This window comes from Lipophrys pholis (genome assembly GCF_963383615.2).
Source record: "Lipophrys pholis genome assembly, chromosome: 6".
Classification (NCBI taxonomy): Eukaryota; Metazoa; Chordata; class Actinopteri; order Blenniiformes; family Blenniidae; genus Lipophrys; species Lipophrys pholis.
The window spans coordinates 19,910,795-19,925,390 of NC_137629.1; positions in this window are offsets into that span (position 1 = coordinate 19,910,795).

The window sequence follows — 14,596 nt, forward strand, 5'->3', positions numbered from 1 at the left end:
CACATTGCCTCTGTGTGCACACAAACTTCATCAGCCAGCCTGCACTCACACACACACACAACTCCTTTCTCACACACACGCACACACATACACACACACAGCTTCCCAGATATATTCTGTCTGAGCTCTGCGTTTGAACTGTGTCCCACATTGCTAAGTATGGAGAAGTCTGAGAAATCACATTAAACGGTAGGTCTGCCACCAGCGTCATGACTCAGGCCCCACCACGGAAATTCTGTCCCTGACCCAGCTGAATGGCATTTATAACATCCCCTATAGACCCTATAGCACACCCTTGCCCTTGATACATTGACCTAAATATAGATAAACTTGCAGGCAACTTTAGACTTTTATCAAGCAAACTTGTACAATGCTGCGCATACTAGGTATGACTACTACTGCGACAGACACAACACAAGAACCCTGGGCTATTAACCCATGAAAGGGGTTATTGAATCCTTTATTAGATTTTAAGAAAAGATGCAAATGGAAAATCATAACTCTTTTACTTTCATGGCCTTCTGAAGTCTATAAAAATAAACACCATCATTTGCCCATAATCTAATAAACTCTGTTAGATAGTATGAAACAGACCAAACCTAATTTATTTGACATGTTACACCTTGAAAATGTCTCTCATTGAGGCTGAAATTCCCTTTCCATTTAAGCGTCTACGATCTTCTCATGTCACCTAAACCACTGATACATTAACATATAGTTTGCTGGGATTGGCTCAATCCTAGCGTGACTGGATGAAGATGTATACAGACATATGTCATTTACAACAAAGGATCCTAAATCAGATCGACTTCACAAATATCCCCAAGTGCGTATGTTTAAAAATGGACGTGCAGTAACTTGTACTCTATTTATGTGCATGAAACAAAGGCAGATGCTTTTCATATTTTCAAGAGAAAAGCATCAATCAGGTGTACAGGTGCATTGAGTGGGAGTAAAAGATGCCTTGCTTTGCCGACATAAAGGAGAAACACACAAACAGATGTGATGTACAACTGCCATCGTTTTCATTGATTCAACACATCGTATGCAGCTAAAACCTACTATTTAGTCATGTATTCTGTGACTGTGAATAAAGTAGTTGTTAGTAAAGGAAACACTTAAGTGACACGAATCAGCAATTTGCCTTGTAATAATACAAATATAAAAATGGATTAAAAATCTGAGTGTTTTAAACATTAACTCTAGAAAAGCTTTAACGACTATCCACAAATGTCTTCAAACCACTGCCAGCATTATTTTTCAGTAAACAAGTTTGTTGCCACGACACAGCATGCAGAAGCCGAAGCAAGTTTCAGGACCGCGGACAGCGCCTCTGTAACATCAGCTGGTCAGGACCTCGGACAGCGCCACAAAGCGAGTCACCGCTCACAAAAGCTGATATCACAACCTTGGAAAGCTGCTGGAGCGCGCGCGCATGTGTGTGTGTGTGTGTGTGTGTGTGTGTGTGTGTGTGTGTGTGTGTGTGTGTGTGTGTGTGTGTGTGTGTGTGTGGGGGCATGTATTCACAGGCAGACGTTTATCCTGTTGTGGCATCCGAAGCACAAAAGCGAATATATCGCTTTGAATTAGAAAGCTGAATGCCGTGTGTTTGGACTCTTGTTGCAACTTTCACTTCTGACACTTTCGCCTCAGAAGACAGATCGATAGAAATGAGCTGAAGAGACAGATTCAACACATGACAAATATAGAGGCAGAGGGGAAAAAAGGGGGGGTTGTAAATGTAGGAAGTCTTTGAGCTTTTATTTTTTTTCATTATCTCATGTGTGTGGATGAATCAGCTTGCCCCGGGTGCAGTGTTTCATGTGTTTATTTGGGTGTGCTGGAATATCCAAAAGTAATGGGACATATTCAATGCTTTCTTTGAGGCCTCTGTGCAAAAGCTTGTCAACAGTAGGAAAATGTGTGCAATGTGTGTGGCTACTTGAGTGATTATTTGTCTATGTTTTCAGGGTTTGGTCAGTGAGTCTTTGCATGAAAGTGAGGATACAGCAAAACCCAAGAAGAAAGAGATGCACATTTTAGTTTATGCTTTTGTGCACTGGGTTGTTCCAGGAGCATTTCTTTGCGCAGAGTTCCTGTGCCTTGGAGCATTTAATAAATGGCAGGCAGAGCAGAAAGCATTAGCAGTCCTTTTAGCTTGAAAATGTCAACAGGGTGATATAGGCACAGTGCTACTTGCTGCTCTTGTGACATGGGGGTGGACTGGGACTATATTTGTTTGTAAGTGAAATTTTCTGCATGCATGTGTATGCAGAGGGGGAAAAGCGTACGAGTATATTTGCATTTGTCTGTATCTTAGAAGTGTTTGTGTCAGAGATTTTTGGTGGTAACTGGAGCAAACCCAAATGGACTCCATGGTTGTTAGGGAGAATGCTGCATCCTGCTGAGAGGGATCTGGGACAAAGGAGGGGGGTTACACTGCCTTCGGGCAGGGGAACTGAGGGGTGACCCCGGGTAAGTTGAAAGATAAGTGGGTGCTCCAGGGTGAGTGGCTCGGGTCATGAATGTATTCACGACCCTGGAAATAAAGGGAGTGTGTTTGGCATGCTATATGTTTATACGGCACCGTCTGATTCTTGAGATGGACACAGTCTCAAGGGTTCAGGGCAGATTTTACAGCTCAGAGGCATGAAGGAATGAACAAATGCTTTAAATCTTACTCAACAATGAACAGATAGGCCGATGCATTTCATCAAATATGCATGAATAATGGAGAAGAAACCACAGCAGATCATAGTTTTATGATCAATCAATATAACCAGTATATCAAAAATTATTTTTCGACTACAAATAGGTTCTTTTGTCCTGTATGGACTTGAAACAATAACAAATTTCCATCAGCTTTATGAATAAAGAGTTCAGATATTTTTATATTTAACAATTGTGTGGAAAAAGCAGGTTCAGTTTAATTAATTATGTACCTATACTGTGGTTAGAAATGATACTGAAGTTATTATTTAGTCCCCACAAATATCAGTTTTCATTTTTTTTCTTTGGAAAAAAAATTCAAACTGCCAGAGCGTTTCCATAGCTGTGTGTCTATCGGTGTGTGTGCCATTCCAAGCAAAAGTAATGCAAATTGATGTTCATTATTTAAAGCGCATAAATTTGACCACTTTAGTCAAATTAAGCCAAACTGTGGTATCACAGAGACCTCCCTCTGCCTTTCTGTGCGGGTGGTTCGATGCTGGATGTGACTTACATAATCAGGGAGAACCTCAAAGTCTTTTGCAATACGATTAAATTTAGACAGTTTCCTGTCGCCACTTAATGTTAGCGCGTGTGTTAGGACAGACTAAAATCTTTCTTTTTTATGATACTCAAATTGGCCTGACAGACAGTTGAAAAAAATAAAAATAAAAATAAAATATATATATATATATATATATATATATATATACATATATATATATTTTTTTTCTATAGCTTTGTGCGTTGGTATGGAGTCAAACAGACATGTCACCTCCAGTGTCAATTGAAACCTATGAATCATATCCATTCGAAGCAATATGTGCTCGGACCGAGCTCACTTTACAGAGCAAACATGATCCATCATTCCATCTATTTCTTTATCGCTATATCCAAGTCAGGGTTGCGAGCTGGCTCGACCTGATGGGAGGGTAAACTCTGGACAGTGCATCGCAGTGCAATCCCAGCGAAACAATCACACACAAACACAGATTCACACCCTACAGGTAGTCTTAAATTCACCATGCGATATTAAGCCGATATTTACAGACTGTGGTAGAAAAAATGAGAATCAAACTCATTCCTCAGTATTTTCAATTCGTCTTTTCAGGTAAGTAGATTTTTAAAACATACCTTTGAGATTTTCATCAGAACCTTCCTCTGGGGGTGTTGTATGACGAGTCTTTTATCCGCTAGTCACCTCAGTAACATCTGAAAAGACTGATGGAAAACACTTATGAAGAAACTAAAGCATAATAAACTCATGCATGCACAGGGAGAAAGTACTAACTTCACACTGGACTTTGGGGTGAGCGTCCACTCCAATAGATAACCCACACATATTATCATTTTCACCAAATTTGTCAATTACCCAAATATTCAGCACTATAAAGTTCATATCATTTTTAACAATAGACTGTTGTTTCAGTGGTTTTCAGTGTAACAGTTCAATACAATGATGTGGCGTTATTATTCCTTCACAGTGATATCGAGGATAAAAAACTGGGATAAAATTAAATATTGGAAGCAAACCATCAAGTTGCCTCCTGGTGGCCAACTTGAATGTAACTATAACAATGCAAGCAAAAAAACTAAATCTAGTGGCACATAAAGCATTATCTTTTCAACGTTGACGACAAATATGATCACTGTGATGTCAATACAGTTACAGTCAGTGTTACAACAAATAGTATTGATGCTGTTTCACTTTATTCACTACATGAAGGAGTAGCTGTGATGTTCTCAATGCTGCTTGTCTTCATAGTTTATGGATAGTTGAGGGAAGTGAAGGCATGGGCAGGCCGTATTTCTCCTCCACATCTATGGGACTGATAAAAATTGGCAACATCGATGCCACTGAGCTGATACCACTGGATGTATATCATGAATTACATCTTTGCACCGTCTGGCACTGTATTCATTCATTACACCGAACATAACCACTGTGGTCTCTTTTCTGTCAGTCTCAGACGCATCACCTCTATAAAAACAATACCTCCAAGTCATCTGATGGAAATAATCCCACGCAGATGTGACATTTACTCACACTTCTCAAGCATGTATCACAAAAATAGAGTGCCAACTGATTGAGGAAAGAAAGAAAACCGTCTTTAATGAAGACAATCGTACATTTGGGGCTTTTTAATTAGATGTATTTAGTTTGAACAAATGTTTTCACCTCGAGCTACAAACAAGCTCAAGATGCCAGAAAACACTGACATATAATAATGTTAGGTTTGAACTTTTTACAAAAATGGTTGCTAATAAAAACACACATGCACACACATATCAAACTGGCCCCATGTTCACCTCACCTCAGTGCTGCCACTACAAGGCCTTTTTTGGTGGCAACAGGCAACACCCAAGTGTAAACACAATAATTGTATGAATACAAAGCAGGAATGTGCTGAGGAAATGTACGGCTATATGTACACAGTGCACGTTCTCCCTGACAAATCAATGTTTGAGTGGAATTGCAACAATAAAATTCGATCAACATCCAGGAGAATGGGACCATCTGATTTTAAGTCCCGTTGGAAATGAAGATATTGATAAGACAGCATAACTGAAAATATTGGCATATCTAAGCAGACACAGTCGGGATCATGAAGCTGTACTTAGAGGGGGAGTGTTTTCTCTCTGAGTCTCTTGGAAATCAATTGGCTGATGGATAACATGTCTTTTGTGAAACGGACTGGCCTGCCTGTCTCAGTCTTGGATGTATTGCTTTTGAATGGGGAAGATGGCTGCTCAAACATAATCATGAATTCACTAAATCTCGTCATTTGTAACATTATGGTTTGGTGGAGAAGTACTCTCAGTGCCATAATGGGCCACATCCTTAAAAAAAAAAGAAAATCTCAAAAGAAAATTATTTTTATTCAATTTCCTTTAAAAGCAGCTAAATGCTTTGCCTCTCTCACATTTTCAGCTTCATCAAACAAAAAGACACACATGCACACACACGCTCCCTTGAGCTGCCACAGCTGGCTGACGGGATAAGGGCAGACACAGGTAGGCCAGACAGGCTCTGTGCCATGGCTTCCACCCCCAGGGCAACAGTGTGTTTCACAACATAGAGGACAGAGGGGAGCAGGCACGAGCGAGAGCCACAGCCACTACATCCCAGGGCCGCGCTGCATGGCAGTCACTGCCACAGCTCTGACATGAGCCCCGGCCAAAGAAGGTGTCTTTGTGCCCCAGCTGCAGACCTCTGTCTGATCCATTCACTTCAGCCCAACACCTTCATAGCCCACTCTATTCATGGCACAGGGCCCTGCACTTAGCACCTACACAAAGAACCGTCTGCAGCGAGAATTTGACAACCCGGCCTGGATGAAGAACAACACCTATTGCAAAGTTATGCCAGTTTTAAGGAGTCAGTGAGATGAATGAGAAACACTGCAAATTAAATGCAGCTAGATGCAGGTTTTCACGCCTTGGGCTACAAGTCTGCTGTCGGCCTCCATCCTCTTCTCCCAGACACTTGCCATCAATGTTTCAGGCAGACCCGGGCCTCTGGGGTATGGACCCTCTGTATGCATACTGACGAACCCATAAACAGGCCATTTATTCCCATGACATATTACATACTCATGTCTGACAGCATGTGGGCCGATTGCTCTAACAATATATCCTTTAGACTATCTTGGAGAGATGTGTACACTTCTACCGCCCACTCACTGTTAAAAAAAACATCTTGCTATTTCAGCTATATACTGTATATAACGCAAATATATTCAGCACTGTGTGATAAGTAAATGCCACTCTACCCCCTGTAAGTGTTGGATATGGTGCACTCATCTTCTGTGAGCCAACACTTTAGAGGAGAAAATATATAACCCGTGGCTGATTCGTGACACAATTGCAATTTCTGAGTGATTTGACCAATGGCGCAGACATGCAGTGGAATAGAAAACTCACATAGATTTGGACTTATTTTACTTTTACAGGTTTGATATATTTTGTGTACATGTTTTGCATTTCTTTTGACGAAATAACAACAACAACAAAAAGACTGGGTAAAGGCAGGGATAACCACACAACAACTATGCTGAAACTTTAAAGAGAAAGAAAAGCTTGGATTCAAAAAGAGATTGGGGGATCCGGTGACAGATATTGTTGGAAGGGCGAACGAGAGAGAGAGAGAGAGAGAGAGAAGAGAGGTGGGGTCGAGTGGGAATAAAGGGGGAGAAGAGCGCTGGTAAACACCAGCTGATTGAGTGGAGGCTGAACTAGGAGGAACAGTGAGCTATGTGTGCTGGAGAGCAGCTCTGCCACTGAGAGAAGAGGAAAGTCAGCCAGCATGTGCATCACACACACACACACATACATGCACGCACACAGGCTGAGGAAAAACAGTCTGAATAGAGTCCTCGTAGCCAATGTTTCCTTCTCTGTTTTAGTCGCCTTGAACTGTCGCTACTTACACCGAAGCGCGAGACACTGCTGAGGAAATGACACTAGTCATCCCTTGCAATACCCGCCTGAGAGCTGTGTGTGTCTTTGTGTCTCAGAGTGATTCTGTAACTAGGTCATACGGTTGGAGAAAGACGGAGACCCAGCATGCTGCAGCTGATAATGTCCTCTGCATGGCCTACAAAGAGGAACGCGCAGGCATTAAAAACCTGTTTGTTTGCAGCACTGACAAGAAGCAGGTCGCAGCCAATGCTGCACAGACACTCCTGTAAAAGTATAACAGAAGTAATGAGAAAGTGCACTTGTGTTGTGCATATTGGGTCCAAATGTTGATACAGCAATACACTGGATGTGAGGTGAAGAGGCCCGGCCAAGGTTCTTATTCGCGGACGCCTGCAGCACGAAAAAAGAGAAAAGAAAGCAGAATCGAACCAGAGAATGACAGAGAGATCTTTGTTTGTATTTATACAGATGCTGCTTAAAATAAAGCGCAGACAAGTGTTGTTGAGCTTGTCGCAACATGCTGTTCTCAACTAGTAAAACAGCACGAAGGGTAGATGGTCAGACAAATGGGTACCCTAACTTTTTGATTCTTATGGTTGGATGAGGAAAATATGATGATTAGTCTACCGAAGCAGATGTCCACCCCAGAGCCAGTGACATTTATCTTCTTTTACAGGGGTACAGCCATTTTAACATTGAGAGTATTTTATTCTTATTTTTTTTAACCATATCCTTATTGTTGCAGACACTGTGGAACACTATCAGATTTGCAAAACACTGTTGTACAAAATATTGCAAGCCCTCATAGCTCGATTTCTGCTGGAGTTTGTGGGATAATAGCCCGTTATAAAACCTTGTGTCAATATCAGTTCCATTAGGCACCTTGCGCTGAAAAGACGGACCCATCTGAATTTCCAGGTTTTGTAAGTGCTGTCAGCGTGATGAAATGATTAATGCATTATTATTCAACATTGAGTAAAATGACTTGTAATCATCCACGACTGAACCGAAAAAAGGTGAGGGTATCACAATGGACTCTTTGTCAAACATGTGACGCATGAATGCTTACAGTTCAAATGAAATCGCCAGAATTACCATTCATTTAAAAAAACAAAGTCTCTGGACTTTTTAAAATGGAAATTTGAATTATTTTCAAATCCAATTTAATGAAATAGGACCAACGGCATTAACATCTGAGGTTTTTCATGTGCCCAGACAACCTATTCGGTTTTTGTAATAGTTTGGTAAATAGACTGGCAAGTTAATCTGATGTATTATCTCTTTTGTAGTATAAAATGCGTTAGTGTCCATACAAAACGATTGAAAATACAACTTGAATAAGCTACGCTTACTAATCTTCAAATGTATAAGCACTAAATCCTCCCAGCTAAAAATCTAAAAGCTAAAAAAGAAACAACAACAAAAAGAAAAATATCCATCCAGAACAGATGGTGGTTGAAACCTTATCCACTACCAGTGTTTATTGATCAGGACCTGGTCTGCCAGGCTTGTCAATAGGTAATTTCATTACGTGACTAATAAAAATGAATCAATCAATTAAGAGCTATAATCTGACAACCACTAACCTAATGCACCCCACAGAGTCCAATTAAACGAATCAACCGCCACCCATTGATCAATCCATTTCGACAAAGCGCTGTTTTCTGCACCTAGACATAAACACACAGCAATAAAACACAGCAGGGCTTATACTGATGGAGAAAACTTTACATTAGTTGGAGGGGATAGGTCTGGACAAAGTGAGTTGTAGCAATCCGTTTGTGTATGACAGTGTGTCTGTGACGGCGACAGTGAATTAATGCAATTTCTACTAGATTTGTGAGAGTTAGTGTGTGAAACTAATTGATTACAGAAGAAAAGGAATGTAAATAAAGATGTGAGAGAACAGAAACAAAGGGCACCGATAGTAAATTAACCTATCTAGTTTGTATTTACTCATGCTCTCACTTAGAAATGGTGATGTTGCTCATCCAAAGTGCTAAAAAAACCACAGTGCACAACTGCGGCTCAGTGCCTTGCTCAAACACACAGCCAACCAAACGAGGCTGACCTTAAGTAGAAATTAAAAGTAGAAAATAAATTACTTCATTTAATTCATTATGCTTGACATGTTTCGACGGATCATGTCAAAGATATGTTTTAAAAAAAAATGTCTTGCCTGAAAAGACGAAAGTGAAATGTAATCATTTGTCCATTGGGGAAAGACTCTAAAATGATCTGGCAGCTGCCCCATGCATCAGGCTGAGGTCATGGGTCATCGGGGCAGCGATTTATCCCAGTTGACATTCTAGAAGGATAGGCGTTATAAAGAAAGAAATCTGTATACAGGTCATTCAGTAACTCAACATATTGTTAAACTACTTCATTCACCTCCTACGCCCTTCGCCTTTTCTCCAACTATCACTATCAACCTTCGCACCTCACCTCTGAACCTCTGTCATTTTGGTGCCATCCTCGACATTTCAAAAACACACGCTCAAACATGCACACCCCGACTTCCCACTGTGCCACAATCAGGTTGCACCACCCACTGGAGCAAAAAAGACCAAAAGACAAGATGTCACTCAACCCTGACCTCGCACCCTGGGGAGGGGCAAGCGGGTCGGTAACTGTTGTCAGGGGTAACCCTGCAGGGTGTCTGTCAGGTGTCACCAGTGATTGAAAAGGTAACTTCCTCCCAGCCAACATCACCGTATCACTGAATATGGATTGTTCCATGTGGTTACGCTCCTGTCGGTCGTGGTGCCCTCCTTTTTTCTTTTTTTCCCCCCCATCTGTGCTTGAGTGACAGGAACAGGTAGCGGACTGTGTCTGAGTTGGGTGAGGTGATCGACATCTTCTCCGACCTCATAAATGCCTGCTCTTTCCCCTCCAATAACTTTGATCAGGTTCATGAGAACGAGGACCAGCGAGAAAGAGAGAGCATGTGAGGTGAATGAAGGAATGACAACTGTCCTGCTGAAGCTGCTTCTTTCTATTGCAAACTGGCAGCGATTTCATATGCATCTGCTTCCCTCTCACTGAGTCAGCCAGCAAGACAGACAGCTTGGAGAATGAGGGCTGATAAACGCCCCATTAGACAGGTAATTGCCAGAGTATTCTTTAAATCTTAATTACATTACGTGTCAACAGTGATGCCATCTTGTGATAAAGAGGCAGATGTTCGACATAACGTACGATTTTGAATCTGCATTGCTTTTATGAAAAATACCATATATGGTTAAAGTCTCGCCAAGCACAGTGTTAAACACACCACAGGAATACATGATGGGGCCTCGCTTGTCTTAAACATTTGCCTCCATCCCTCATGTCATAGACTCCGCAAGATATTGGAACATTTCTCTGAGGAGCAGCTCCGGGTTGACATGATTGCATCATACAATTTCCACCAATTTGTCAGCTGCACATTTACGCTGTGAATCCTTCTTTCTGCTGCATCCCAAAGGACCTCTGCTGCATTCAGATCTGCTAACGAGACACACTGTTCAACTACACTGAACTTATTGTCATGTTCATGGTGCCAGTTTTCAATTACTTTTTTTTTTTGATTTTGGTTTTATGATATTATGCATTAAAAATTCCCGGAAGTAGCCATTAGAAGATGGTGAATTGTCACGCATATGATCATTTACAATACTCGGATAGGCTGTGTATTTCAAATGATGATTGATAGCTATTAAGAGGCTAAAAAGTGTGCCAAACAAAATTCCCCACACCATTACACCACCACTGCCAGCTGACAGAAGGCAGGTTGGGTTCATGGATTCTTGCTGCCGATGCCAAATTTTGACCCAACCATCTGTGCGCCTGAGCAGAAATCGACATTCGTCAGACTGCGCTGCGCTTTTCCAGCCACCATTTGTCCAGTTTTTGGTGAGCGCGTGCCGATTGCCCAGTCAGATTTCTGTTGGCTGACTACAGATGAACCTGAAGTGGTCTTCTGCTGCTGCAGTTATCTGAGTTACCGGAGCCTTTCTATCAACTTGGAGCAGCCTGGCTGGCACATTTCTGAAAGTCTCTCGTCAACAAGGCATTTCCAGCCGCCACTGAACTGTGAGCTGTTGTGACTGAACATCCCAGGAGATCAGCAAAAACCTTCCAACTCGCCTGCGTGGCAACAGCAACAATGCCTGCATCCAAAAGTTGTCATATCATGTGTTTCCATTTCTAATGAGTTCGAGATGTAAGGATTAGTTGAATTGAATATTAGTTGAAGCTCCTTATTGATATCTGCGAGCTTTCATGAACTGGAAGGCTTCTACATGATTGGGGGACTGCACTAAAAAACAACAACATGAAAGCCTATAGCATTTAAAAAAAAAGGTCCACTTGTGGTATTAATACTAGTCCAAATACTATTCATGTTTTTTTCAATGAACTTCTCCTTTCTTTCCGCTCTAATCATCTCTCTTATCGAGATAACTTATAGAAATACCATATATGAGGACTGTACAGGGGTTGAGTGGTCAGGACTCTTGCTACGGGCATTTCTGTGTGGTTTGGATGTTTTCCAGGTACTTTGCAGTTGTGCATGTGAGTGTCAGCTGTTGTTTGTTTTCTGATGACCTGATAACCTGTCCTGTACCCGGACAATGCCCATTATTAGTTGGGATTGGCTCCAGCATCCCGCAACTATGAACTAGATGAAGCACTTTTAGAAGATCTATGGATAGAAAACATATGCAAGTAATTGTTTCCTTGCAAGACATTTTCTTCTTGAAGAAATGTGCAGCTGACTGTGTCATGAGAATTCTCCTAGTAAGAAACCTCAGGGAGACAGAATTCACAGGAATCAGACTGAGAGCGATTCGAAAAAGTTTAAGACAATTTTATTACATTATTCCTGCAAGAAGAGATAAAGTCACGGTACAATCTTTGCATGATTGTCCAGGAGTTTGCCTAACTCTGAAGTCAGACAGCGCCTTCTTAAAGGCTGAATTGTTTTTGAGTCTGCATTGAAGGACACCAAAAGCAGCACAGATGTTTCAACAGTGCGGACACAGGTCATCCCTGAACACAGACTGCAAAATTACACATCATTCTTTATGAGACAAAACAAGATTTCTCTAACAACTGTTATCCACAAAGCAGTACCTAAATAAAAAAAAAAATAAAAAACCTCACTGAAAGCTGCAGTCAAAAGTTATTTGCCTCAATCACAAGGCAACTCCACAAATACAAACGTACACTGTCTGAGTTACTTATGTGTTTCTGATAAATGACTTTCTATCAGGGTGTACTCATGTGAGCATTATTAATGCCAAAAACTAGCCGCACAGAGACACGCACACTGAACAAAGCTGCAAAAGAAAAGGTTTGGCGACTGTTTTAAAACACGTTTGATTATTGATGCACAATAATGCACAATTAGCTGTCATAATAAACAACTTATGGTGTGCAGTGGTGTGCAGTGTGAGAGTTGGAGGGACACAATGTGGTGTGAGCTCAATGAAGCCCAGTGATTCCCACACCATGAATACCCCGACATAATAATAATAATAATAATGGCTTGGATTTACATAGCACTACTTTCCAGCTGACTCAAAGCGCGTACAGAGACCATTATTCATTCACACCAGTCCCACCAGTGATGGTTGTAGCCACAGCTGCCCTGGGGCATGCCGACAGAGGCGTGGCTGCCATTTTGCGCCAACGGCCCCTCCGACCACCACCAACATTCATGCACCATTCATACGAGGCAATGTGCCTTGCCCACGGACACAACAACAATGACTTTTGATACTCAACCACTGAGCCACAACCGCCCCTCATCAAATATGGCCCTGTTTACACAACAACACAGTATTTTTGTGTTTTTGTTTCAAAAAAAGGTTCAAGGTTATACGGTAACGTTTCCAAAATGTTGCTGTCTACACGGAGACACAGTCATAGTGTTTCCAAAAAGTTCCATCTTGGGAGCCATTTTCAAAAAGTTGTCGTGTCAATGGACTCCCAAAACATAACAGAAGTTTAGTGTTTTCACTTAACTAGATAGTCATTACTGCTGCACACAAACTGGCAATAGCTGGCTGCAACTGGTTTTTATAATCGGACTAAAATGTACATTTAGGATTTGAAAACAACATGAGTCAAAAAATGCATTCAACTGAGGAATAATAAGGTGTCTATCCACCAAATAAAAATATGGGAGCCGGCAATAACACAGTGGAACGCCAAACTTTCCAACACTGTTTACACCCATTGACAATGAAAAATTGCAATTCAGTGTTGTTAAAATGACTACAGGATCCATTAGTAATAGAAGGACAAACGGCCCAACAAATAACATTTTTTGCCCTTTTGTTTTGCTGAAGGAATAAACTCATGTTGGAGCAAGAAAAGCAACATTTATATGCCCTTTTCATACCTGACAGCTTCTCCATTTGCTGTAGCCTGCTGTAACACGTATTGAGTGCTAATGAATAAACTCCAATCCACTCACAGGTTCCCTCCCTGCAATTTACTATTGTTGTAACGGCTGAAATAGTCATTCTGGCAGAGAAACAAAGTGCCACGTAGCAGCCAAATTCCATACAGCAGCATAAAGGGGTCAAAGGTTTGCTGGGCTTTTAACAATTTCACACTGTAGATGAAACTAAACTAATGACCACCTAATAACTTTCCCCCGGGGACTGGAGTCCACACACAGCACAGTGAAGATTAGCAGAGATTTAGTGTACAGTTAGTTTTTAAAAAGACTGCAAACAGAGGAGGAAGGCAGAGAGACTTATCGAGCTTAAAGCGGCGCTGACATAGCAGAGGGCAACGCTCATTCACATTTCAGTCATTTCCTGAAATTAGTGAGCTGAATAGAATCAAGTGAAAGGCGCCGCACGAAAATGAGATGCTGTGAATGCATGGAAAGTGGCTGCTTTTGTTTTGGAGTGTATACCTAACACATGGGAGCACCCTGAGCAATGAAGGTGCAATGCAGTGAAGCTCATCTTCATTTTGACGGCTTCCCCTCCGGTGGTAATGACATTAAGTGATGTGAGTCAATCCAGCGTGTTTCTATTTCCTGTTCTCTATATGGAGAATTTTCCTGATTGGCCTCATGCTGGAAGAGAAAGCTTTAAAGTTTGTTGATGCAGTTGATGACAAAATTGATTGCAATTGATTGAGCTAATGCAAATGCTGAGCAATAAATAAAAAAAAGAAAAAGGACTCAGTCTCCAACTTGAGGGACTACAAAAAGAAGAGAGGGGGTTGTTTTTTGGGATTTCTTTTTTTTTTTTTCTGACTTCACATATCAGGACAGAAGACAGACCCAAAGGACATTTGCCTAGTCAACTTTGGATTCCTCCTGTCATTTACCTAATCCTGGATGTTCACACTCCAGTGGTGTGAATTGAGGGACAAGCAGACGGGTGATGAGAGGATGAGAGACAGTGGGAGACCAGGGTTGTGATGGCTGTCGGTGGACGGTCCCAGGAGTGCCAGAGAA